Here is a 27,824-nt window from a genome sequence, read left to right as displayed (position 1 = left end):
TCTAGCTCTCTTACCTGGGTCAGAATTAGATGTGCGTATGATAAATGAGTTGCAGGAAGAGAGGGTCTCGCACCCATGGTGTCGAAACCCTAATAATAATAAACAATGATTACAAGAGGGTTCCGAGAGTCTCGAAACCGTAATAATGAAAAACAGAACTATTACTAAGAGGGTTTTGGGGGAACAGCAGTTCTTGGCACTGGTGATTTATAAAGAAGAGAATGTCAGCGACAACTGGGCGATCTGTGGATGCAACACAAATTTAACAACAGAGTAAACGGATTACTCAAATAAAACCACAACAGAACATATAGCAACAAAGCCGATTTTGCACACAGTCATCTGAAAGACTGTCGTGTTTTTGTTTCCAAAGTCAAATATTTGCTTCAATTAAAGGAAAAATGGAATACAAGTGACTACAAGTTCCAATATTTAAAATTTTCTAACCCTACCCCTACCCCTAACCCTAACCAGTCTTCGCCATGCTTATGATCATGACGACAATGCTCATACCTATCTCGGGTAAGTTAGGCATTTAGTCGTCACCACTCTCCATGACAGCTAATATCTATGCCAGTTAGGCATTAAGCTTCGACATATCCATAAAAAGCGACAGTAACTTTATCTAGGTAAGTTAGGCATTAATCCTCACCATAGACTGGAAGATCAGTCGAAGAGAGGAGCGCAGGGAGCGTCTTCTAAATTTTCTAAATATTGGACAAGGATTTAATTGTTATAAGATAGAGACCTAGAGGTCGAGAAAAGTATCTAATCTAATCTATAATCAATGTGGACAACAAATGGGATTCAACTGTTAATCTCTTTCACAGTCCCCTCGATCGCTTCTTTCTCGGATCTTTTCCCATACGCCCTCAACGGACTTCCAAGTGATCGTGCTTCAAGGAATTGAGAGTGGCATATCAAACATTCAAAAGTTCAAACGAAGCTTGACAACGCCGTGGATTTTAGAGGTCATTTCTAAATATTGAACGACAATTAAATCATTCAAAGACAGAACTCTAGTAAAACATATTACTGTCGTTAAATTCAGTCGGTCAACACCTACCTAACTAACCAACATCTACATAGTTCCTATCTACCCAACTGTCCTAACCCTAACAAAAAGGCTAACCTTAACCCTAACCCTAACCCGTACCGCTGTCTTGTACAAGTCGCTCAATCACAGTTCCAACTCAATAAAGGCTTGTATTGTACAAATCGCTCAATTGGAGTTTTTCTTGCACAAACCACTGAATTCGAGTTTGTTTTGTACAAGTCGCTCAATCAGCTTTTGTTTTGATACAAACCACTCAATTAGATTCTGTTTTTTACAAATCACTCAATAGGAGTTTCTGTTGTACAAATAACGCAATCGGAGTGTCTCTTGCATAAATCACTCAATTGGAGTTTGTCTTGTACAAATCGCTCAACTGGAGTTTTTTTTCTTGCACAAATCACTCAATTAGAGTTTGTCTAGTACAAGTCGCTCAATTGGAGTTTTCCTTGCAAAAATCACTCAATTAGATTTTGTTATGTACAAGTCGTTCAATCAGCTTATGTTTTGATACAAACCACTCAATTAGATTCTGTTTTGTACAAATCATTCAAAAGGACAACAAATTGCAAACAAACTCTAATTGCGTGATTTGTTCAAGACTAACTCCAATTCAGTGATTTGTGCTCTAAAATCTCCGATTTAGCGATTTGTACAAGAAAAACTCCATTTGAGTGATTTACACAAGAGTAACTCAAATTCAACAAATTTTACAAAGCAAAGTCTAATTGAGTGATTTGTACAAGACTAACTCCAACTGAGTGATTTTTGCAGGACAAACTCCAATTGAGTGATTTGTACAAGGCACACTCTAATTGAGCGATTTCTACAAATCTAACTCCAATTAGTTGAATTGTACAACATATACTAAATTTGAGTGAATTGTACAAGACAAACTCTAATTGAGTGATTTACGCAAGAATAACCTAAATTCAGTAATTTTTACAAGACAAACTCTAATTGAGTGATTTGTGCGTGAAAAACTCCAATTGAGCCATTTGTACAAGACAAACTCCAATTGAGTGATTTATGCAAGACTAACTCAAATTCAACAATTTTTACAAGGCAAACTCCAATTGAGTGATTTTTGCAAGAGACATCCGATTGAATTATTTGTACAACAGAAACTGCTTTTGAGTGATTGATTCAAAACATAATCTAATTGAGTGTTTGTACAGACAAAGCGATTTGTACAAGACAAACTCTAATTGAGTGATTTTTGCAAGAAAAACTCCAATTGTACAACAGAAACTGCTTTTGAGTGATTGATACTAAACATAAATCTAAGTCAGTGGTTTGTATCAAAACAAAAGCTGATTGAGCGATTTGTACAAGACAAACTCCAATTGAGTGATTTGTGCAGGAAAAACTCCAAATTGATAGATTCGTACAAGACTAACTCCAATTGAGTGATTTATGCAAGACTAACTCAAATTATGCAATTTTTACAAGACAAACCCAAATTGAGTGATTTGTACAAGGCACACTCTAATTGAGCGTTTTCTACAAATCTAACTCCAATTAGTCGAATTGAACAACATAAACTAAATTTGAGTGGTTTGTGCAAGAAAAACTCCGATTGAGCGATTTGTACAAGACAAACTCTAATTGAGTGATTTTTGCAAGAAAAACTCCAATTGTGCGATTTGTACAAGACAAACTCCAATTGAGTGATTTGTGCATGAAAAACTCCAAATTGATATATTCGTACAAGACTAACTCCAATTGAGTGATTTATGCAAGACTAACTCAAATCCAGCAATTTTTACAAGACAAACCCTCATTGAGTGATTTGTACAAGACTTTCTCTAATTGAGTGATTTGTGCATAAAAACTCCAATTGAGCAATTTCTTAAAGATAAACTCTTGATAAGATAAAATTTGAGTGATTTATGCTAGACCAACTTAAGTTCATCAATTTTTACAAGATAAATTCCAATTGAGTTACTTTTGGAAGAGACACTCCGATTGAGTTATTTGTACAACAGAAACCCCTTTTCAGTGATTTGTTAAAAATAGAATCTAATCGAGTGGTTTGTATCAAAACAAAAGCTGATCGAGCGATTTGTACAAAACAAACTGTAATTGAGTGATTTGTGGAAAAAACTCCAATTGAGCGATTTGTACAAGACAAACTCTAATTGTGTGATTTATGCAAGACTAACTCAAATTCAACAATTTTTACAAGACAAACCCAAATTGAGTAAATTGTACAAGGCACACTCTAATTGAGCTTTTTTTACAAATCTAACTCCAATTCGTTGAATTGAACAACATAAACTAAATTTGAGTGGTTTGTGCATAAAAACTCCAATTGAGCAATTTGTAAAAGACAAAGTCTAATTGAGTGATTTGTGCAAGAAAAACTCAAATTGTGCGATTTGTACAAGACAAACTCCAATTGAGTGATTTATGCAAGACTAACTCAAATTCAGCACTTTTTACAAGACAAACCGTAATTGAGTGATTTGTACAAGACTTACTCCAACTGAGTGATTTTTGCAGGAAAAACTCCAATTTAGCGATTTGTAGAAGAAGCACTCTAATTGAGCGATTTCTACAAATCTAACTCCAATTAGTTGAATTGTACAACATAAACTACATTTGAGGTGATTTGTACAAGACAGATTTTTTGTACAGTTTTTGTACAATTCAACCCTTTATTGAGTGATTTATACTAGGGTACTGTGATTGAGCGATTTATACAAGACAGTGGTTATGGTTAGGGTTGGGGTTAGAGTTAGCCTTTTTGTTAGGGTATAGGACAGTTTAGTAGATAAGAACTATGTAGATGTTGGTTAGTTAGGTATGTGGTGACAGATAGAATTTAACGACAGTAGGGTTCTGTCTTTGAATAATTTAATTGTCGTTCAATATTTAGAAATGACCTCTAAAATCCACGGCGTTGTCAAGCTTCGTTTGAACTTTTGAATGTGTGACATCAAATCTCAATTCCTTGAAGCACGATCACTTGGAAGTCCGTTGAGGGCGTATGGAAAAAGATCCGAGAGAAAGAAGCGGTCGAGGGGACTGTGAAAGAGATTAACAGTTGAATCCCATTTGTTGTTCACATTGATTATAGATTAGATTAGATACTTTTCTCGACCTCTAGGTCTCTATCTTAGAATAATTAAATCCTTGTCCAATATTTAGAAAATTTAGAAGACGCTCCCTGCGCTCCTCTCTTCGACTGATCTTCCGGTCTATGGTGAGGATTAATGCCTAACTTACCTAGATAAAGTTACTGTCGCCTTTTATGGATATGTCAAAGCTAAATGCCTAACTTGCATAGATGTTAGCTGTCATGGAGAGTGGTGACGACTAAATGCCTAACTTACCCGAGATAGGTATGAGCATTGTCGTCATGATCATAACCATGGCAAAGACTGGTTAGGGTTAGGGTTAGGGTTAGAAAATTTTAAATATTGTCACTTAATTTTTTAATGACTGTTTTATGCCATTTTTCCTTTAACACTTTCACTGCGTAATTAATTTTTATACGTGCATTCCTGTGCGTAGTTTTCTATGGATATATGGCCTTATAAATATTGATTTACATGCATGAGCTGTATCTTTGTAATTATACGAGTATTCGGGACAATTTTTTCAGTGAGTATTGCAATATGACAGAGCATCATAAAAATGAAACAAAAGTCAAGTGACTCATCTGGAAGGTCACGTTATAGTGGCGGCCATATTGGATTTTAGAAAAAAAATTCAAAAAATGTTGCATTTTTTGTTATTTTAATATATAAATGTATTTTTTGTCAGCGTAACACTTATAAAATTACCACTTAATTATATTAATACTGAGGCGACGGGTCCCACAAGGCGGATCTCACGTTTCCATGTTTGTCGGTTGGCATTGTCAGTTTGAGCAGTTACGGTCTGAACTACCCTGAGCTGACATGTGATCTTTACTGTGTTGATGTATTCGAGGTTCGTACAGCCTAGGGAGCCGTATGTAAATGTCGAATACTATTTGCATAATAAAAAATATTTTTATTACGCATTTGGGAGATGACAGACCGGGGAAATCGACTGTTAGCTACTCAGATGCATTTTTCATCGCACACCGACTCGCTCTCTGCCAAAACAGGAACTGCTCTAGCTGAGACCTTGTCTTGCGATCGTCCGATGCAATCATCGTTGTAACTCGATCTTTACCCCAAACGCAAACGTGTTAGACTCAATCATTCACTTCACACAACCACACACAAAAGTACATCGTACTCACCGATAGTTTGCGAGTGAATGTTTTTTTATTTCCATGTCAACTGTGTAATAAAGGGTTGTAATACCGACAAATGTTCAGTCCGTGCATAGTCAAGTTCTGCGGTCCTCTGCAAACGGCATTCACACATTGTTCTCTCGCCAGCACGCTTGTCTGTACCGTGGGTGACACAGTGGTAACTGGCAAGTAAGGCAGACAGTTGATTGTCTCATGAACACGATTGGGACGAGTTCCATGGCCTACTATCCGTCCTGCACGTCGACACATCACGCAACTACGTCTTCCGTCCGGATTGCGACCCATTCGATGACCAACTCTTTCCACATTGGTAGGAATGAGACGTGGTGCCGTCAGACTAGTTCCTCTTGGGGGACGTTGCCGAGATGAGAAATTACCGATCAGCTGTTTTGCTACTTGGGCGCGAAACATGAGCTGACGTCTGTATCTCGATCCACTTTGACTGTATCCATGAACTGATGCCATGTTGTGGAAAGCGTTCATGAGTGCCTTGTTCAGCTCGTGGTAAAACACAGCTCTGTGCCACCGTGGCGATGATCGACCTGGCGTGTAGTAAGCCAGCTGTTGATCGGTCAAGTCAACACCTCTGAAGTACTGATTGTACATTACAGCAACGTTCGGGCATAGTACTTCAATTCGTTCAAAAGCACCGGTTCTTTTATCTTTACATCGGCGCCTCACTAGCGCTCGATTCGGTCTCCGTGCAGAGACTGCCGTGCTCATAAATTTCACCATTTTTGTGTCTTTCCAGGCACATACTGTCATTGCGCCGTCTTGAAATACCGAGAAACTACCACGTGGCCATCGCTCTTCGTCGTCAGCATCAGGCGGTACGACTTGTGGATCATAGTTTTCAGCATTCTTTACTTCATCGGGTAAGCCTAAGGTGTACATTCTGCAGGTTCCCGTGGCAGCAATATTATGCACGTAGAGATGGTCAAACAACGGGGCAGAAGTGTAATATGAGTCCATAATGACATGATGTCCTAACTCATAGTAAGGTCGAATCAGCCGGGAAACAACTTTCCCAGGTCTATTTCCCCTGAAAACTCGGGGGTCATCTGCAGCATCGGGATCAAGCGGGTGATGACAGTTATCAGCGACAGGTTGATGGACTTCGTCGTTGAAAACGTAACCCGTGGCGGACTCACTGAGAGTGTAAACTCTCATTCCATATTTGTGCGGTTTTGCTGGATTGTAGAGAACATTCTTTGTGCGGCCCCGGTAGGGGATGACTCCTTCGTCGATTGCCAGTTCGCACATCGGGCTCCGGTGCATTCGGCTGTTTGCATTCACTCGATCAATGACATTTCGTACTTTCAACATCCTATCCCGTTTCTCACTTATTTTTGGGCTGTATACATGGCTGTGTTACGAGCACAGTACGGCTGTGTGCTGTAGTATAAATATCGCATCAGTAGCTTGAAGCGATCACGGGAAAAAGTTGTCCTTGACGAAATTATGACCGAAGCAAACATGGTCCGACCAATACAGCTGGATTTCAGGCTGCCAGCAAATTCCGAACAGCACCATCACTCCAATGAATGCTCTCATTTCGACAACTGTCGTCGGTGTCCAGGCCGATCTTTGCCGTTCCCTGGCATTTGCCCTTCTCCTCTGTCTAGCGTAACGATTAGTGCATCGGGTAATGAATCTTATCAGATCCTCGTCGAATATTTGCAAAAACCATTCGACTTCTGAAGCATCGTCTGGCAGCGGGTTGATAAGCCCCGGCTCTGGACCAATGAACTCCGGTAAAAGATCGAAATTACCAGTTCGTAGGTCTGTGTATGGTCTGTTCACAGTACCACCGGCAATACTCGTTTTGTAGTATTCCTGTCTACGCTCTATTTCTTGTTGCATCGTGGTTTCTCACTGCCTGTAATATACAAGCGAGAGAAAGAGATGAGCTTTACGAACCAATGTTTGACGTCAGCGGCAACAGATGTGCCGTCTAAAATTTCTAATGTTTGCGTACAGTATAAACACTTTGAGGTCACACAAACGGACGCATGTTTCCCAGGCAGAGAAACAGTAAACACCGCCGATGACAAATAACATTCACTCGCACTTCATTTTTCATATGTATTTCATGATTCTATTCAGATAATAAATTCATGAAATGCATTTTTTCTTTGATATGTAAATAACGAACACCCCAGGTTGCTACACATTGAGGTATTTTCTCACTTTGCCCAATATTTCATGCATCGTTCTCGAGAGAACAGATCGTCTGGTTATCTCACTTTGCCCAATATTTCATGCATCGTTCTCGAGAGAACAGATCGTCTGGTTATTGATAAAAAACCAGATGTTCGCGCGATCCGACGGCTGAGCGAGGTCGTGCAAACCTTAGTAGAAAGGAAGCAGTCGCCGCAGTGTTAACTCAAATTAAGCAGGAGGAACACATACTCTGAAACATATTCAACATAAATGAGGTAAATATGCATATTTATTACAAGTTCATCTTCGAACAACAGGTATCATCTGACATTCAAAAGAGAGATACATTATATATATGCTTATATACTTGTAGCTAGTCCGATGTGTAATTGTCACTGATAGATTGATGTCGTACAACATCCACAGGATACCCCATCAACATTTATGACGTTGGTCACCGACCCTTTGTAGCACTTTTCTCTCAGCATGCTCAGCTGGCCTACCTTTCTGTCTTGCTTGCAATCTCTGTCTTTGCTCAACTGGTTCGGGAACATATTCAAGTTCGTTATTAGAGTTGTAACTGTCTAGGAAAACATGCTCAAGGGCTTAGTCAGTGTTAAACTGTGCCCGCGTCGCCATTTTTAAATACCCTCTGACAGAAAAATAACAACTGATCACACGATCCTTACAAATTACGGCGGAGAAGTGACCGAGTATGGCGGCATTTGTTTACAAATTTTGCGCGCATGCTCATTTAGGTTTGACCTCTACCTCGTACGCTACACTAGGCTTGAGGAAATAGTCAACAAACATGATGTAGATCAAACAAAGCCAACGTATATCGAACGCATATAAACGCGTACGTTCTTGGCGCGTTTACGCGCCCCGCGCAGTCTGGCCGTTGGCGCAGAATGCGCCCTCCCGCGGTGAAAGTGGTTGTGGTTTTATTTGAGTAATCCGTTTACTCTGCTGTTAAATTTGTGTTGCATCCACAGATCGCCCAGTTGTCGCTGACATTCTCTTCTTTATAAATCACCAGTGCCAAGAACTGCTGTTCCCCCAAAGCCCTCTAGTAATAGTTCTGTTTTTCATTATTACGGTTTCGAGCCTTTCGTCTCGAAACCCTCTTGTAATCGTTATGTTTATTAGCATTATGGTTTCCACACCATGGGTGCGAAACCCTCTTGTAATCGTTCTGTTTTTTATACTTCTTCTCCCCTTGTTCTTCTTCTTCTTCTACTTTCGCGCTTCTGCAACTACCACGCGAACACCGCTGCACCTACAGATTTCAAATTTGCCAGTCAGGTAAAACTGCTCGCAAGAAATTTTTTGATCAAATGACCATAATCTGGGGTCACGTCACCTTTCAGCCATTTTCAAAATAAACTTAAAAATAGAGCTCATTTGCATAATAAGTGATAATTCAAAATTCTGCTCGGTTCACTTTTTAGACCATATAGCCTTGCTCCTTCATGCCAAATATCAAGGTGACTGGTCTTGCCAATTTTTGGAAGAATATTTTTAAAGTATTATTTTCTGATTTTTCATTGATCTTTGACTTCCCCTTCCCTTCTACCTATGCAGCAAAGCTATGGCAATGTCTTATTGAGGCCTATGTTAAAGTCCAAGACAGCCAGACTCTATTGGACAATGGCCAGTAGGGCACCAAATTAGTCTACACAATTTTTGGGATTCCACTTGACCTTTGACCTTGGCATATTCCTGCAACTCATTTATTATGCGCCAGCTGAGCCAGCTAATAGAGGTAGAGGTCTGATTTATTGCATATAGGGACAACTTAGCAATACACTTTTTTCGACTAAATATCATGTAACTGCAATGACCTTTGACCTTAAATATACGTATATGTCCATAACTAAGTAACCACAAGTGCTACACCCTTCATATTTGGTATGATGGGAGACCTTATGACACCACATCATGGACCTCATCAATTATGTGCATATCTTATTCTGAGCCAGCCAATAGAGCCAGAGGTCTGATTTTTGCTATAAAGGCATAACTTAGCAATACACTTTTTTTGCCAAATGTCATGTGACCTCGATGACCTTGAATATACGTATATGTCCATAAGTAAGTAACCACAAGTGCTACACCCTTCATATTTGGTATGATGGGAGACCTTCTGACACCACATCCTGTACCTCATAAATTATGCGCATATCTAATTCTGAGCTAGCCTATAGAACTAGAGGTCTGATTTTTGCTATAAAGGCATAAGTTAGCAATACACTTTTTTGACAAAATGTCATTTGACCTCGATGACCTTTGACCTTGAATATACGTATATGTCCATAATTAAGTAACCACAAGTGCTACACCCTTCATATTTGGTATGATGGGACACCTTATGACACCACATCGTGTACCTCATTAATTATGCGCATATATAATTTTGAGCCAGCCAAGAGCTAGAGGTCTGATTTTTGGTATATAGGCATAACTTAGCAATACACTTTTTTGACAAAATGTCATGTGACCTCGATGACCTCGAATATACGTATATGTCCATAACTAAGTAACCACAAGTGCTACACCCTTCATATTTGGTATGATGGGAGACCTTATGACACCACATCGTGTACCTCATTAAATATGCGCATAATTAATTCTGAGCCAACTAATAGAGCTAGAGGTCTGATTTTCGGTATATAGCGATAACCAAGCAATACAATTGTTTTGACAAAATGTTGCGTGACCTCGATGACCTTTCACCTTAAATATGAGTATATGTCCATAACTAAGTAACCACAAGTGCTACACCCTTCATATTTGGTATGATGGGAGACCTTCTGACACCACATCCTGTACCTCATTAATTATGCGCATATCTAATTCTGAGCTAGCCTATAGAGCTAGAGGTCTGATTTTTGCTATAAAGGCATAACTTAGCAATACACTTTTTTTGACAAAATGTCATTTGACCTCGATGACCTTTGACCTTGAATATACGTATATGTCCATAATTAAGTAACCACAAGTGCTACACCCTTCATATTTGGTATGATGGGAGACCTTATGACACCACATCCTGTACCTCATTAATTATGCGCATATATAATTTTGAGCCAGCCAATAGAGCTAGAGGTCTGATTTTTGGTATATAGGCATAACTTACCAATACACTTTTTTGACAAAATGTCATGTGACCTCGATGACCTCGAATATACGTATATGTCCATAACTAAGTCACCACAAGTGCTACACCCTTCATATTTGGTATGATGGGAGACCTTATGACACCACATCGTGTACCTCATTAAATATGCGCATAATTAATTCTGAGCCAACTTATAGAGCTAGAGGTCTGATTTTCGGTATATAGCGATAACCAAGCAATACAATTGTTTTGACAAAATGTTGCGTGACCTGAATGACCTTTCACCTTAAATATGAGTATATGTCCATAACTAAGTAACCACAAGTGCTACACCCTTCATATTTGGTATGATGGAAGACCTTATGACACCACATCGTGTACCTCATTAAATATGCGCATAATTAATTCTGAGCCAACTAATAGAGCTAGAGGTCTGATTTTCGGTATATAGCGATAACCAAGCAATACAATTTTTTCGACAAAATGTCGCGTGACCTCGATGACCTTTCACCTTAAATATGAGTATATGTCCATAACTAAGTAACCACAAGTGATATACCCGTCATATTTGGTATGATGGGAGACCTTTTGACATCATATCATGGACCTAATCAATTATGTGCATATATAATTCTGAGCTAGCCAATAGAGCTAGAGTTCTGATTTTTGGTATATAGGCATAACTTAGCACTACACTTTTTTTTACTAAATCTCATATGACCTCGATGACCTTGAATATACGTAAATGTCCATGACTAAGTTAACACAAGTGCTACAGCCTTCGTATTGGTATGATGGGAGACCTTATGACACCGCTTCCTGTACCTCATTAATTATGCGTATATCTATTTCAGAGCCAGCTAATAGAGCTAGAGGTTCTAATTTTTGGCATATAGGGATAACCAAACAATACATTTTTTTGACAAAATGTCATGTGACCTCGATGACCTTGAATATACGTATATGTCCTTAACTAGGTAACCACAAGTGCTACAGCCTTCGTATTGGTATGATGGAGACCTTATGACACCACATCCTGTACCTCATCAATTATGTGCATATCTAATTTTGAGCAAGCCAATTGAGCTAGTGGTCTGATTTTTGGTATATAGGGATAACTTGGCATAACAATTTTGACCTGATGTCACGTAACCTTGATGACCTTTGACATCAAATATACATATTTGTCCGTTACTCATTAACCACAAGTGCAATACCCTTAATATTTGGTGGAATGGGACACCATAGGACGACACTTCCTGAACCTCATTAATTATGCACATATCTAATTCTCTGCAAACAAATAGAGCTAGAGGTCTGATTATTGGTATATAAGGATAACTATGGGTTACAATTTTTTTGACAAAATGTCACATGACCTCGATGACCTCTGACCTCGTTTTAACAAATACTACCATAGCCTTCCGTCTTTTTTGCCTATCCATTCCTCTGTGCCCCTGTGCACCGAGATGTCTCGAAACCCGGTCATTGCTGCTTTGCAGCTATATTAACTATTGTTCTGCCACCTTTTCATGCTTGCCATTTGAACACCGTAATACCAAATGACTTCCAATTTGGCACATAGGTAAAACTCAAAAACCATATTTTTGTATTTCGTTACCATGGCAACAGGTCACATGACCTGCCGTCAATCTAATGTTAAACTTTAAAATCTCATTTGCATAAATATTCATCTATCAAAATTCCGCGAGGTCATTTTGTAGACCATATAGCCATGCTCCTTCATGCCCAAAATCAAGGTCACAGGTCTTGCCGATTTTGAGGAGAAGATTTTTAAAGTATTATTTTTTCTCATTTTTCTATGACCTTTGACCTTCCCTATACCTATGCAGCTATGCTATAGCAAAGGCTTATTCTGGCCTATGTAAGAGTCCTAAGGGGCTATTGTCTATTGAACGTTGACCAGTTGGGACATCATTTCACACCAAAATTTTGGGGACGCAAACTCTTCTTTTTTGACAAGATGTCACATGACAAACTATATTTTGCCTTATTTATTATGCACATATCTAATTCTAAGCAAGCCAATAGAGCTGGAGGTCTGATTTTGGTATATAGGGATGACTATTGGATACACTTTTTTGACAAAATGTCACATGACCTCGATGACCTATGACCTCGAATATACATATATGTCCATAACTCAGTAACAACAAGGGCTACGCCCTTCATCTTTGGTATGATGGGACACCTTATGACGACACATCCTGTTCCTCATTAATTATGCACATATCTAATTCTAAGCAAGCCAATAGAGCTGGAGGTCTGATATTTGGTATATAGGGATGACTATTGGATACAATTTTTTTGACAAAATGTCACATGACGTCGATGACCTTTGACCTCAAATATACATTGTTGTTAATACTTCAGTAACCACAAGGGCTACACCCTTCATATTTGGTATGGTGGGAGACCTTATGACGCCACAAACTGTTCGTCATTAATTATGCCATATCTAATTCTGGGCAAGCAAAGAGACCTAGAGGTCTGATTTTTGTTATATATGGATAACTATTGGATACAATTTTTTTTACGAAATGTCACGTGACCTAGAAGACCTTTGACCTCAAAAATAAGTTTTTACCAATAGATCAGTAACCATAAGAGATGTATTCTTTATACTTGGTAGGATAGAGACAATATGATGCCATATTCTGAACCTTATCAATTATGCACCTAATTATTTGCTTTACAATACAGGTAATATATCATTCTTTATAATGTTATATATTGTAACCATATGCTCATTTTCTTGAAACCCTTCATCGCTGCATTGCAGCTATATTTATATTCTTTTTCTTCTTCCGTCCTCTACATGCAACTGCCATGTGAACACTGATGTACCTAGACACTTCAAATTTGGCACATAGGTAAAACTCCTCACAAGTAATTTTTTGATTCTTTACCATAACAATTGGTCAGGTGACCTTGCAGTCATATTGAAAATAAACTTTCAAATAAACGTTCATGTGCATAAAAATTAAACTATTGAAATTTTTTCAACAACTTTTGTAGACCATAGGCCTAGGCTCGTTCATGCCAAATATCAAAGTCATAGGCACTGCCAATTTTGAGAAGGAGATTTTTAAAGTATTATTTTTCCGATTTTTCATTGACCTTTGACCTCCCCTATACCTATGCAGCTAAGCTATGGTAATGGCTTATTCTGGCCTATGTTAAAGTCCGAGAATGCCAGCGTCTATTCGACAATGACAAGTAGGCGACCAATTGCACTGCACAGTTTTTGGGATACCAATTGAACTTTGACCTTGGCATATTCCTGCAACTCATTTATTATGCACATATCTAATTTTGGGTTTCCAACTGAAGCTATAGGTCTGATTTTTGGTACATACCGCGAACTATGGGAGCAAAGTTTTTCAACAAAATGTCACATGACCAGCCACTTCCTATACCTTATTAATTATGCGTATATACCTAGTTCTTGGCATGTAAATAAGGCTGGAGGTCTGATTTTTTGTATATATTGATAACTATGGGATATAATTTCTTTAAAAAATTATCACATGACCTGGATGACCTCTGACCCCAAATATACATATATATCCATAACTTCGTTACCACTAGTGCCACTCCCTTCATATTTGGTAGGGTGGGACGACTTATGACGTCATATTCTGTCCCTCATTAATTATGCACATATCTAATTCTGAGCAACCCAATAAAGCTAGAGGTCTGATTTTTTGTTCATGGGTATAACTATGGGATACAATTTCTTTTAAAAAATGTCATGTGACCTCAATGACCTTTGACCTCAAATATACATATTTGTTCATAACTCAGTAACCACAAGTACTACACCTTTCATATTTGGTATGATGGGATACCTTATGACGACACATCCTGTACATCAATAATTATGCACATATCTAATTCTGAGGAAGAGGATAGAGCTAGACGTCTGATTTTTTATACATAGGGTTAACATTTGCATACAATGTTTTTTACAAAATATCATGTGACATCGACGACCTTTGACCTCAAATATACATATATGTCCACAACTCAGTAACCACAAGTGCTACACCCTTCATATTTGGTATGATGGGAAACCTTATGACGACACATCCTTTACCTCATTAACTATGCACATATCTAATTGCAGGGCAAGCAAATGGAGCTTTAGGTCTTATTTTTGGTATATAGGATAACCATGGAATATAATTTTTTTGACAAAATATCACGTGACATCGACGACCTTTGACCTCAAATATACATATATGTCAACAACTCAGTAACCACAAGTGCTACATCCTTCATATTTCGTATGATGGGACACCTTATGATGACATAACCTGTACTTGATTAAATATGCATATATGTAATTTTTTGCAAGCCAATGGAGCTCGAGGTCTGATTTTTGGTAGATAGGGATAACTATGACATTCATTTTTTTAACAAAATGGCAAATCACCTCGATGGCCTTTGACTTATATTTCACAAATACTACCATAGCCCTCCCTCTTATTGCATATATATTTCACTATTGCCTCTGTTGACCAAAATGTCTCGAAACCCGGTCATTGCTGCTTTGCAGCAATATTTATTATTATTATTATTTATTGCTAATGTAGCCTTTCTTAGTTTTTGTTGTCCGACATTTAACATTGTTCGCATTTCACATGACTTTTGGAAAGAAAATTTGTACATTTTTGTCTTTATTTATTTTCCTGACGGGAGATTGGTAGTATATCAGCGGCATACTTGAATACGTGTAATTTGTAGCTCTTGAATGAGTGCATCTGTCGTCCAATCGCCGCCATCTGACATTCAAATAACATACTTGGGGTATGGAAGTTTGTAAATGTTTTACCGGACAATAAGCTATCCTGGTCCCACCGCTGACATCTTTATTCATGCTCATATCGACGGTAAATTGTCTATTCTTTATCGGATACACCTGTCACTGATTTCCCCCGTCCGACTTTCTTGTCAAAGACAATTTTAGTGGTAGCATTGGCAAACCTTACCGAGCATATTGGTCGCCATATTCCGGATACTCGACAACATAGGCCTACATCCGTTCTGTCATGACTTTGTTTGACCACTCAGGAGCAGTATGAGATTTTATAAAGCTTCTATCAGCTCGGCCGTAAACTGTCTCGGGGAGAATATTAAAATCCCCGGAGAACCGTGCCACTCTAACACAGCACTACGCATTTCCCCAATTACATTTATGCTGACTCATTGAATGGTAAATTTTGTTTAAAAAAGGAAATCAATCTAAATTCATGTTTGCCAGGTATAGATTGTTCCATCTGCGGTAAATGTAGACGCAAAACAAAATTTGTACATTTTTGTCTTTATTTATTTTCCTGACGGGAGATTGGTAGTACTGCTGCGGCATACTTGATGGCTTCTGCCTGTATATGACCAATGAAATTGTCGTACTTTAGATACAGAAGATAGTCAGCTGTTTATTGGGCACTTTTCACAAGCTGCCCCCTTAGAGTCAGTCAATTTCATGAACCTTAGGTACGCTAAATTGTCAATCCTTTTTGCCGGTAAAACTTTCACTAACTGCCGGCTGACGGTCATTCCGAACAACATTATTTTGTATGGAAAATGACCACCCTTTTCCGGGCACACTTGTGGTCTACTGCGCGCCGACAGCGATTCCAATCAAGGCGCTTCTTTACGGGAAATTTTCAATCTCTTTCACGGCATACCTGTCTCCGGTAGCCGATTCAGTGCAATTACAATCGTCGCACTTTAAGTACGTGTAATTTGTGGCAATTGAATGAGTGCACGTGTCGTTCAATCGCCGCCATCTGACATTCAAATAACCGTACTTGGGGTACTATGTGTGTGTTTTTACGGGTGTGTGTTTTTACTGTGTCTGTGTGTCGTCTGCTCCATTCACACTGTGTTGCTCGGTCGCGCACAGGATTGTAACATCTAAGTCGGTTGCTGTGACCAACTCTTTTGGGTTGGAAACGGTAGCCCACTGGTTTTGTGTGAGGCCTAGCAGCTAGGCGATGTTGCAGTGAGTGTGTGCGGGTTCGAATCCCGTTTCGGTTAAAGTAAAAATTATATTTCTTTAACCTGAGTGGACAGTTTCTGCTAGTGGATATTTACTTGACCCGAGTCTGTGTGATAGCTCAGTAAAAGCTTCGTGCTTTTCCGATTACTATATGTGTGTTTGTACTATGTCTGTGTGTCGTCTGCTCCATTCACATTGTGTTGCTCGGTCGCGCACAGGATTGTAACATCTAGGTCGGTTGGTATGACCAATTCTTTTGGGTTGGAAACGGTAGCCGACTAGTTTTTTGTGAGGCCTAGCAGCTAGGCGATGTTGCCATGAGTGTGTGGGGGTTCGTATCGCGTATGGGTTATAGTAAAAATATATTTTGTCAATGTTTTACCGCACAATAAGCTATCCTGGTCCCGACGCTGACATCTTTACTCACGCTCATATGAACGGTAAATTTTCGATTCTTTATCGGATACACCTGTCACCGATTCCCGCCGTCCGACTGTCTAGTCAACGCCAATATTAGTGGTCAGCATTGGCAAACCTTACCGAGTATATTGGTCACCTAATTCCTGATACTCGACAACATAGGCCTACATCCGTTCTGTCATTGAATTGAATTGAATTGAATTGAATTTATTTCACCAGATGAAAACATATATATACATGTCAAGTAAGTAAACTTATAAAAAATCTGGTGAGGTCACGGAAATAGTTCGATCAGAACTAGTCTAGTCCGTGACCCAGACAACTTAGTATATCACATACATTTATCACACATACTGATACATTCAGTATAAAAGCCGTACAATAGTGTATTTAATATATCTTCACATCACCACAATATCTTATAAACAGCAATCAAACCCATAATACAAGTAGTTGACACACAAATTCATTTTGGGTTGTTCAAACTTGGATTGTTGAAATTTACATAAGTACAGTCTTTTGTCAAGTTTTTGCTCTTTTCTCTCAAATGAATCTTTCTCTGTATAATTCCTCATCTGATTGGTTTGAAACTTGATTTGTATATTCCTAGTGTGATATTAGCACTTAACATTGTCCTTGACACTATTTTTTTAAGTTACTTACAAATTACATACAAAAAACATACTGAAACTACCATGTTGTCCCTACCATACACACATTTCTAATACTACACACTACTTTATGATAAATGCAATTCAAGATCACTTTTCACACTCCAATACTATAGCATTATATGTCTTATCACACAATTTCCAATACAAAAAAGGCAACTAAGACAGTATTCATCACATTTAATGACAGTTACCCTCACAAAAATCAACAGCTTCTGACCTTAAATTTCTTACAAAAATTCATTCGAATTTATTTGTCACTTTCTTTGACTTTAATGTAACACACCTGTTCAAAAATCCCCCTTACGCTCAGCATCATTCTAGGAGAATTGCTAAAAATCAGCCATGCCTTCTTAACACAGCAGTATTTACCAAGAAACATATAGCACTTATGATAAAAATATTTCTCAGGTTAACTTCAACAGCAAACACTGTCCTTCAGTTGATTTTCAACATTCCATAATCGCTATAATAATACAAAACTTTCTCTTCTTACCTGCAATATTTGATGACTGTACACATTGCTGATGCATTGAGATTTTAAATCTCTCAATTCTCAAAAAAGGCCCACATACACATGCTTCTGCACACCACATCAATATACAGTCAACAGTAAACACATGACTTACTCAAGGTACTACATTTGTGATTAATCATAAAACAGTCCAATAGCTAACACTGCACCTAATCAGTTCTATACACAAGACCGCCAAACATAATACAAATACAAACTACCATACATTGAAAATCAAATTGCTCATCACCACAATCAGCGCAGCAACCTCAAATTCATCTCAATTTAACCTTCAAAAATACAGAACAGATTAAAACAGCAACCTCAAATTCACCTGACTTTACCCTTTAAAATCACAGCACAGCTCTGACAACACATCAGAAAACAATGAAATACCAAACAGTTCATCTATTGCAAGAAGCGATATACAAAGTTGTATGCAAATGAGAACAAGTGTCGCGAAGTGTAGCGAAGCTAAATTAACACTACAATTGAAAGCTTAATGTGTTAGAAGTGTTGGTTTGTATTGTATAAAGCATTCTGTAAAATTTGAACATTCAGTTTCGTTGACGTATTGTCGAAATAAAGCTGAGAATGGCGTACTTGATTGCTTGTCATGGAAGGATATACATGTGTAAAGCGGACCTATGTTTCGCTGACCGCACACGGTCGGCGCGGTGACCGGTACTGTGGATGCAGAATGAAACCCTTGGCCTCGGCGAAAGTTAACTCAACGCGGCGCCGTATAGGCTACATCGTACTCAAGCCAAGTCTCACCGTTGTAGGGTAACAGCTCTGATGATAACTTATTTGCTCGAGTTGTGAAGTCCATCCTCCCACGTAAGTACTTCTGTACTGCCAATTAAAATATGTTAGTAGCTGTGCGTGCGTGCCACGAGTCGACTGTGTGTTCAACACACCACCGTCCCTCGTGGGTGGAGGGACGGTGAACACACTGACTCACAGCCCTGCCACGCAGAGGTACGCTCGATCATATTATACTCGAATTGACTGAATTGATATATTCATTGCACTGATTTCGGTGTATAGTCGATCATATGTGGTGTGACAGTTGTGTCAACATATGGTCATACGCTAGAACCGCCGAGGATCGAAAGAGTGAACGTTGCACGAAACCGCAGGTTATTCACGGCATGGGTATATTAGCTGTGCGTGGCAGGACTGTGTTTTACCGGGGTTATACGGCCTCCCGCCTTATAACGCCGGTAAAACATTGCCCTGCTGCCACGCAGAGCTGGGGGTTTTACCCCTTTCGTCAGCTGAGGTAACCTGATGATTCACTGTATAAGTATCGCCGTGCGTACAGGTCTCAGGCGTGGCGGAGGCCGTAACGCCGGGAATACAGACCTGTACGCAGGGCTACGTAGTGTACTTGCTTAGTCACACACGTTCTTTTTTCGTGTTCGTGTCTTAGATTTTTTTCATATGTGGAACACGTACACGTACATACGTACGGGAGCTGAATTGCATTACATACGCTGGCGATTCAGTGTACTGTACAGAGATGTTTGATTAAAACGATATGGCATCAGCGGCCAGGAGGTATCATACGGATAGAGGTCACACTGTGAGATCATGGAGGTAGAAGGAGAGATTACCTCCATGGTGAGATCAAGCTTGTTCTCACGGGATCGGAAGCAGCTGTGCCGAGCCCGTATGCTTTATGTTCGGACAGTGCATGCACTGACGAAATTTTTGTCAAGTAAAATGGTTTACATGCTGTACAGTATCATGGATCGTAAGCATGAGTGTGTGTTCACAGTTTCCTTACCTACACTCATGGAGCTAGGAACAAATACCATTTCTGGCTCCATGCTAAACTGGTGTATAAAAACTCCGGTGTGTGCATAGTTAATATTTAACTTTGCAAATTATTGCATATTTAACTTTCATGGAGTCACAGATTTGATAATCATTTTCATTCTGAAGGTCTGAAAGTCCGCTCTACAATTATTGTTTACATGTAGCGTTCAGGGAAATCAATCGAACGGGACCTTGTAAACTTCCGGTTCAGGGGAAAGGCTGGCAGGTAAATGAACAGAGGCCACATATAATCCATGTAGTGCATTTGGTGAAATTCCAAAATTTAATTTCTTGTACATAAATGCCTTATCACAGATATTTTAACAATATTAATTAATGATTAATGTAATTAATGTTATAGAAATAATGGGTGATGCTCTGACCATTATTATTCATTTATGGCCAAGGGCGAGAGGAAAGTCAAGAATTTACAAGGCTTAGCGAGCAAGCTTATTTGGCTTTCAGTCTTGCCAAAGCCTATAGATAAACGTTAATGGTCGGGGCAGAGCCTGTTATTTCCATGATATTACCAACAAAACCCTAGAAAAATCATCAAGATTTACAAAAATTTCCCATTCCAGTGAAGAACAACGGAGCCCCAGAACTTGTGCAATATTGCCTGAATACATGGGTTTATGTGCCAGAGAACAGGTGACAATTTGCCAGACACCAGGATGGCACATAAACCCATGTATTCAGGCAACAATATTTTTATTACATGCCTCTGGTTATAAATGCTGTATGACATTTAGTTATATGCTGGACATTTTCAAACAGTTTTACCATTATTGACCAGCATCAAACGGATTTTAACGAAGGTCAAAATAGAAGTGTGCACATGTATATTTTACATCTATCATTCAGGGTCTACTTAGATGTCGAAAACATTGTAGGGCTTCACTGGCCTTGGTAACCATGGAAACCAGTCAGTACATCGTTCACCGACCCCCTAACTCCCCGGATGTTCCTTTTCAAATCAATTCATTGATTTGCACTCACATCAAGGCATGTAATAAGCAATGCACAGTCATGGCCACCCTAAAAATTTGTCAAATCTGGAGATTTTTAAAAAAATGTATAACTTGGGCCACAAGTGCTTCATTTTGTTTTTGTGATTGATTATGATCTTTGTACAATTGACAATTTACATTTTTGATGAAAAGTCACAATGTTAGCAGCATTATTTATATTCATGGACATCAAAACAAACCATTACATACTGTGTATTTGTGGTCAGTCACATGGTTCTGCTCCACCAATTAAATGAGATGTCTATAGCATGGTAATACATAATGAATGAGTGTATGATTTTACTGATCTTTTGACCCATATATCATAGCTTCTATGATTAGAGTTGAGTATCCATTGTACAGACGGTGAGAAATAGGACTATCTGCAAGATTCTAATTCATTGTATTCGTTGACATTTGCCTACAGCTGTTAGTATACCTCGCGTAACCTGGTCGTAAAGCCTCAGAGGTACATGTATGTGAAACTTAGAAGGAACAAGAATCAAAAGATTGATAACTGCTCTTTGACAAAATCCTTCATCAGGTAAGATTTGATTTTCAATTTCCTGCACATGTCTCGTTCGTTATCAGTTAAGCTTTTCACATGCTCTTTTTATTTGGCGGAATTGTAATACTTTCTTCAACATCAACTCCCTCAATGCTCTCTACGTAACTTTAATACATGTAAGTATTTCAGAATATGCGTCTGTAGTGTGATCTCCTTGGCAAAAAATTCAACAGGACAAAATAGAGCAAGTGCAAATGAAATTCATGAAGTTCTTCTGTTTCAAACATAGCATCCTTACAGCTGAAATAATAATGGATAATTCTGCAAGCGTTTTAACCTTTAGCCTCTTTATCATTGGAGATTATTTATATTTTTATACAAATATGTGAATAATATGTATGATTGTCCCAATCATGTTTCATATTAATTTTGATGTTTCTCAGTAAACTACATGTACAAGAACTCGCAGTATAAACTCGATGTTTTTAGGTACTTGGCTCTTCAAAGATGTATGGCTACTTTAAATGAATCGTGCATTTCCAACCCTGCCATTGACAACACTTTATCTTGTCAAAGTTTCAGATGCTTGGTCAGAATGCCATGCTTAAATTTGTACATTTTTAATGGTTTCATATAGTTTGTTGTTTGTTGTTTATTGTTTATTGTACTTCATGCATTCATATATTATTATGTTTATTTTATGGAGCCTGTTAATGTGACTTGTTCCTGTTGGTCTTTCTTTGAAATAAATATATAAAGATATTGCTACTTGCTTGAATACACGTCTTGACCTACATTATGTACCTGTTTCCTTAAAAAGGTCCACAATCACCAGTGATTACAATGGGTTTAGGGCAAAGTTATACCAGTGATGGAAGGTTTAATTAAAATTACAGAAGTCATAAACAATCAAGTTGTCTTATCTTGCATATAAAAAGCCATGTTTTAGAATGAACTGATGTAAACTAATGTCAGCAATTTGCAGGAGATAATATTTACATTGCATGATTCAAGTTAATGTTTCTTTTCACCCAATCAGATTCAAGATCCCTTGCTGAGGCAGTGCATACTGGGCAATGACAACCAGGTGAAAAGCAACATAGTGACAATACCATCCTCCATTGCAAAGCATATACACAGTGTGTGGCTATGCAGAGAGCCAACACTGAACAGAGATGATGGTGTTGTCATCAATGCAGAGCAAAAACCTGTGGAATTGAGGGAATCTTTCATCAATATATTTATTTTCCTAAGACAATGGGTCCTTGCTGTGGCACAGGTTTGTACTTACACTGTTCAGTGTTTCCACTGGGTAAATTTTCCCTTAAACCATTCTGGCTAATTGAGACCAAATTGATTAGCCAGAACTATAGCCATCAAAATTACATGTAATTGCATTTATGATTTTTATCCAACTGACAGTTGTATATATATACTCAGGTGGGTCCTATCAGTTGCTACAGTGGCAAGATGACATTAAACTGGTCCAATAATCATTCTATTCAAGGTAATACATTACCAGGTCCATTGGACATTTGTGATTTAAAAATTTAAGTAGGACTCATCCTGACCGACTGATAATTAGTGGCAATGAAAATAAACAACTATTTTTTATGGAACAAACTGCTTTCTTAATAACATTCACAACAAATTTTATTTCCTGTGTGCCACACACTTATGTGACTTAATTTTGCACTTTTGTAAATGTATCAAGATGTATTACAAGTATTGCATCATTGACAGGGTAACTTCAAGATGTTTCCTTTGAAAGATCCATAGCTTCTGCCTCAATCATCAAGTGCTTTCAGTTCTCCAATCACAGAGTCTGATTATTAAACCAACTGTTCACTTAAAGAAGGTGTACTCCAAGCAGTAAATGCTTAATAGTTTCAAAATCAAACTGGGTGTATACATGTATTTAAAATATCCTGTCTGGCCACTTTATATGTCTTACAGAAAAAAAAAGCTGACTCTTCTCTTATTAAAACACTAGTCATGGAAATTCAACAAACTATTCCTGGTACACTTTCTTTTTGTAACTACTACTACCCTGCAACTCTGCGGACAACCTGTGCAATTATCTTTTTGCTTAATTGTACTCGAACACGACTTAGCATGTCGCAGTGTGCTGCTTGTTGTTCAGCGGTAGTAAACATTCAACAGGACAACATCCTGGGCATATCTTCATGCAAATATTATGACCAATGCCTATCCACAATACAGTGTTACTCAGTACGTGTACACATCATGGCAGGAGGTGACCCCAGCCTATATCCACAAATACATGTACACAGTATGGAAGATAACCCGGGCCTATCCTCAATCCAAATGCATTCACATGGTATGGAAGATGGCACAGACATATATCCACAATACACATAATATATGCAATGGAGGATGGCCTAAGCCAATACACATACATGCACACAGTATGTACATGTATGATGAATCAGCTGGCCTATATAGAATACAAAATGGGAGATGACTAAGGCCTATCATTAATACAAACAGTCTGTACCTGTATCGTATTCAGGATAGGCCCAGGTCATTTTCAAAAATGTGTACCTGTATTGTATTCAGGATAGGCCTGGGTCATCTTCCATAGCAGGTACCTGTATGTGTATTCTGGATAGTCCAGAGTCACCTGCGATGCTGAGTAATTGTTTTGTGGATAGGCCTGGGTCATTGTATTTGCATAGGTTATAACATTTGCATGAAGTTTGGCTCAGGACGTCATCCAATTGACAGTTTACCACACTGTGCTATTAATAGCTGCCTCTGAGTTTGCTGCAGTAGTGTCCTACGGTGACGTTTTTGAAACACTGGTTTCATTTTATTCACCACCCTTGCTGTCATTGGCTGCTGTTGTCTGCTTAGTTTTTGAAAATATACTGCAATCAGTATTTCCTGACTATGTTAAAGCATTGTTTACAAAGCACTTGTCATAAAATAACAAGGTCATTGCATGCAGCCATCTGAAAGCATGGCATATAACTTCATAAGTTACTGATTATAATAGTTTTCTGAGACTGCACACTAAAGCAAGGAAAGAATGACCACCAGGGATGTTGAAAAATCTCTCTGCCTTTTAAAGGTGGAGCCTCCCTTTAAAGGACGCAAAGCTATAGCAGCGTTCATTGTGTTAGTGGACACCAAACAGTCAACACAAGTTACACGCTCCAGAAAATGCCACTTTTTAGTTTTCCCCGGCCACAAGAAGGCAGACAGACTGCCAAGCGGTCAGCGTGAAGTTGCTGCCGATCGGACTCTGTGGTTATATTAAAAGTCTAACGCGACTAGAAGACAATTTTTTTAGGAAATTTGAGTGTTTGTTGTGACTGTTGGCGATTTAAACTGACCGTCAATCAAACGCTTGTATAAACTCTGTTTGCAGGATTAGCAAAAGGTGATAAAAGGTTGAGATCAGTTTGTGTAATTAATGTTATAGAAATCAAACATCGTACTGGCCAAGTGTTTGACTGGGAGAAGAACTCCACTAATGCGAGAACCTGGGATTGAAAAGTGCGGCTTTAACTGCACTCTCGATCAGCCCCCTGAAAAATAGCACAGACCAGTTTGGCGAAGGATAGTTGAAAAATATTTCCCAATCTGCAGACATTTCATTTGCCATTTCACGCTCTTGCGAATGGCAGCGGAAACACTGCTGTTGTCATACACATTTGTAGTCCTTTTTTTAAAATACCCTCTTGAGTAGATCAAATGTATTACACCTCTACCATACTATTTAATCAATAACTTTGTTGTGATAATCATTGCTTACACATTTTTGGTAAAGTTATTTTCTCTTATTTAGCTGAATTTGCTAAAAAATTTTCTTGCCACTTGGCACTCTATGAATTGCCTAGTGAAATGCAGATGATATGATAAATGCACATGACTAGACATTCAATACATGTAGCTTCATTCGTAGGATCCATAAAACTGTTATGATGAAGTATATTCCAATGAGAGAATACATCTGGTATGCACACGTGATTTAGAATGTTTACATGTGTCTAATGCTTATCATCATTAGGGTTAAGGACATACAGAGTGTTTGCAATTCATTGTAGTACATCCCATCACCAAATGTATTTTAATCATTCCGGTTATCATTGTTATTTAAAGAGTTATAAGTAATCACGAGTCTATGTGTTTACAATTCAGGATCAGCAGTGCATGCTGCGCAATATCAAGGATGAGAAATACCATTGACCTTGACAAAGAGCATTAAAGACAAAGTGGAGGGCTTGGGATTGGACTTGGATCATGACATTATTACGAAAGATGAATGGAAATGATCAAAAAACAGGTAAATTTCCATTTTAGTCCTTGCACCACAGTATATATACACAAGTGGCTGTTGCAAAGATGTGCTGGAACTGGTATCTTGTAACTTGCACAAAGTGTTTTATGTTAGTTGTCTTTATAGCTATACACATGTCTAGCATGTTTACAATTACAAGAATACTATTTAGAATCACAGGTTCACAAAAATATTAGTGATACATTTCTGTATTTTAATTGACATTGCCAGCTGCAACTATGTAGGTACATCAGTTTTACACTAATTCATCCTGAATTATACACAAACATGCATGTGACAGCAATCCTCATTCTTAAACTGTGCAGGACATTGGTTGTTGCCAATCTACATTGTATTACATATGACATGAGCAAGAAGGAAAAAGTATGGTTTAGATGTCTAGGTTAGAGAAACATGCATATAGCGGAGAGAAAAATAAATTTATTGGTCCTTTACACAAGAATTCTTGGATATGTGACACACAAATAAACTAACTTTTTGTGAAGAGAAATTATTATCTTCCATGATTTGTCCATGATTATCTTCCATGAGTTTATTATTATTACTATGTTAGGGAACAGGTGTGTATATCCATGCAGAAGAGGAAGCAGGATAAATCCAAACCGACTATAAGGCAGCATTTTACCATTCAAAGAAAGGAACCAACCACCAGGGACAGTTGTCTCAAGATGAAGACAGTGGGATTGCACCTCCATTTGGTAGAGGATTTCCTATTAGTCAGTATGGTGGAGAGACGTGCACCCTTACACTGCTCAGCACACAGATTTGTGTATGTTAGGATCAGAGGCTCCTAAACCATAGCACCTACCACAGATAAAGAGTGGCCAACTTAACAGACAAAACCCTCAATACTAAGCATCATCAGCTATACAGAACTGTTGAAGGTATATAATTATATACCTGGATATATAATTATATAATTATATATCCAGCTCATAGAGAGGAAAAATTCAACTTTCAGAGCACTGAGAAAAGACAATTATTATTTCATGCCTCCCCTCAGTATCATGGTGATCTCTGTAGTATAGTAACGGACCTGTAGCTAGTTGTCACTTGTGATGATTGTTTATAAACATTCCATTATAACTTCTTTTTCTGCTCCAGAGGGTGTACATGTCAATCAGGACCCAGATTTACATATACTTGTCAATAACATTGCAATGTGCACATGTATGATACACTTTGTTTCCCAATGAGCTTCCAGAAGAAGAACAAAAAACTGGAGTTGATATCAAAAGAAATTGTGAAAATTCATCAAAAAATTACAGCAACTGGAGCCCAAATTTCATGGGGAGCTGTCATTATTTACGGAGTACAGGTCGGAGAGGAGATGTTGGAGGAATTTCGTCGGAAACTCTAAATTTTGAGTACCCCCCAAACCATGATGAATTTGAGTAACCCCCCCCTCCCTTACATGGAAATTTGACTGACCCCCACACTCAATTTTGAAAAGTTAAATTCAATACATGTATTTCTACAATTTACATAAATACAGCAAGAGGAAAGACCATTCAAATCCTTGTGTACCCTGCGAGATAATCATTGGTTATCTCATGACGGTTGAACAAGGTGAAACCAACAAAATGAAATTCAAAGTCACAACAAAACATAGATGTCAAAGGTTACACTATAACCAGTATACAACCACATACAGTTTTGTTGTATGTATGGGTATCATAACAGGGTCCTCACTAGGATATCCGACAGGGTAGACTTTGAAAGTACAGATTGAAGAACATGCAGGGCTGATGGGGAAGTGTCCGCTTGGCTTGCTCCCCTCCCTTGCATGGAAAAGTTTGAGAAATTGTAGTGTGCATTGGTGCAGTTTGGTGTAATCTAAGAGGTATTTTCAATGTGTAATTTTACTGAGTAAAAATTTGTAGAAATTGATGTGTGAAGTAGGCAATCTGAGAGGTGTTTCAATACATTTGC

General features: G+C 38.4%; 1 long non-coding RNA gene across 1 annotated transcript; it reads left to right on the top strand.

Annotated features, from left to right (window-relative positions):
* Positions 1 to 18,676: 18,676 nt before the first annotated feature.
* Positions 18,677 to 27,290, top strand: LOC139126832 (uncharacterized). The gene is made up of 5 exons (XR_011550817.1): positions 18,677 to 19,063; positions 21,485 to 21,601; positions 22,605 to 22,844; positions 25,733 to 25,877; positions 26,446 to 27,290. It is a non-coding gene; the product is annotated as an uncharacterized lncRNA (long non-coding RNA).
* Positions 27,291 to 27,824: the final 534 nt, after the last annotated feature.

Source organism: Ptychodera flava, unplaced genomic scaffold (genome assembly GCF_041260155.1).
Source record: "Ptychodera flava strain L36383 unplaced genomic scaffold, AS_Pfla_20210202 Scaffold_131__1_contigs__length_144216_pilon, whole genome shotgun sequence".
Classification (NCBI taxonomy): Eukaryota; Metazoa; Hemichordata; class Enteropneusta; family Ptychoderidae; genus Ptychodera; species Ptychodera flava.
This window is presented reverse-complemented; position numbering and strand designations above follow the sequence as displayed.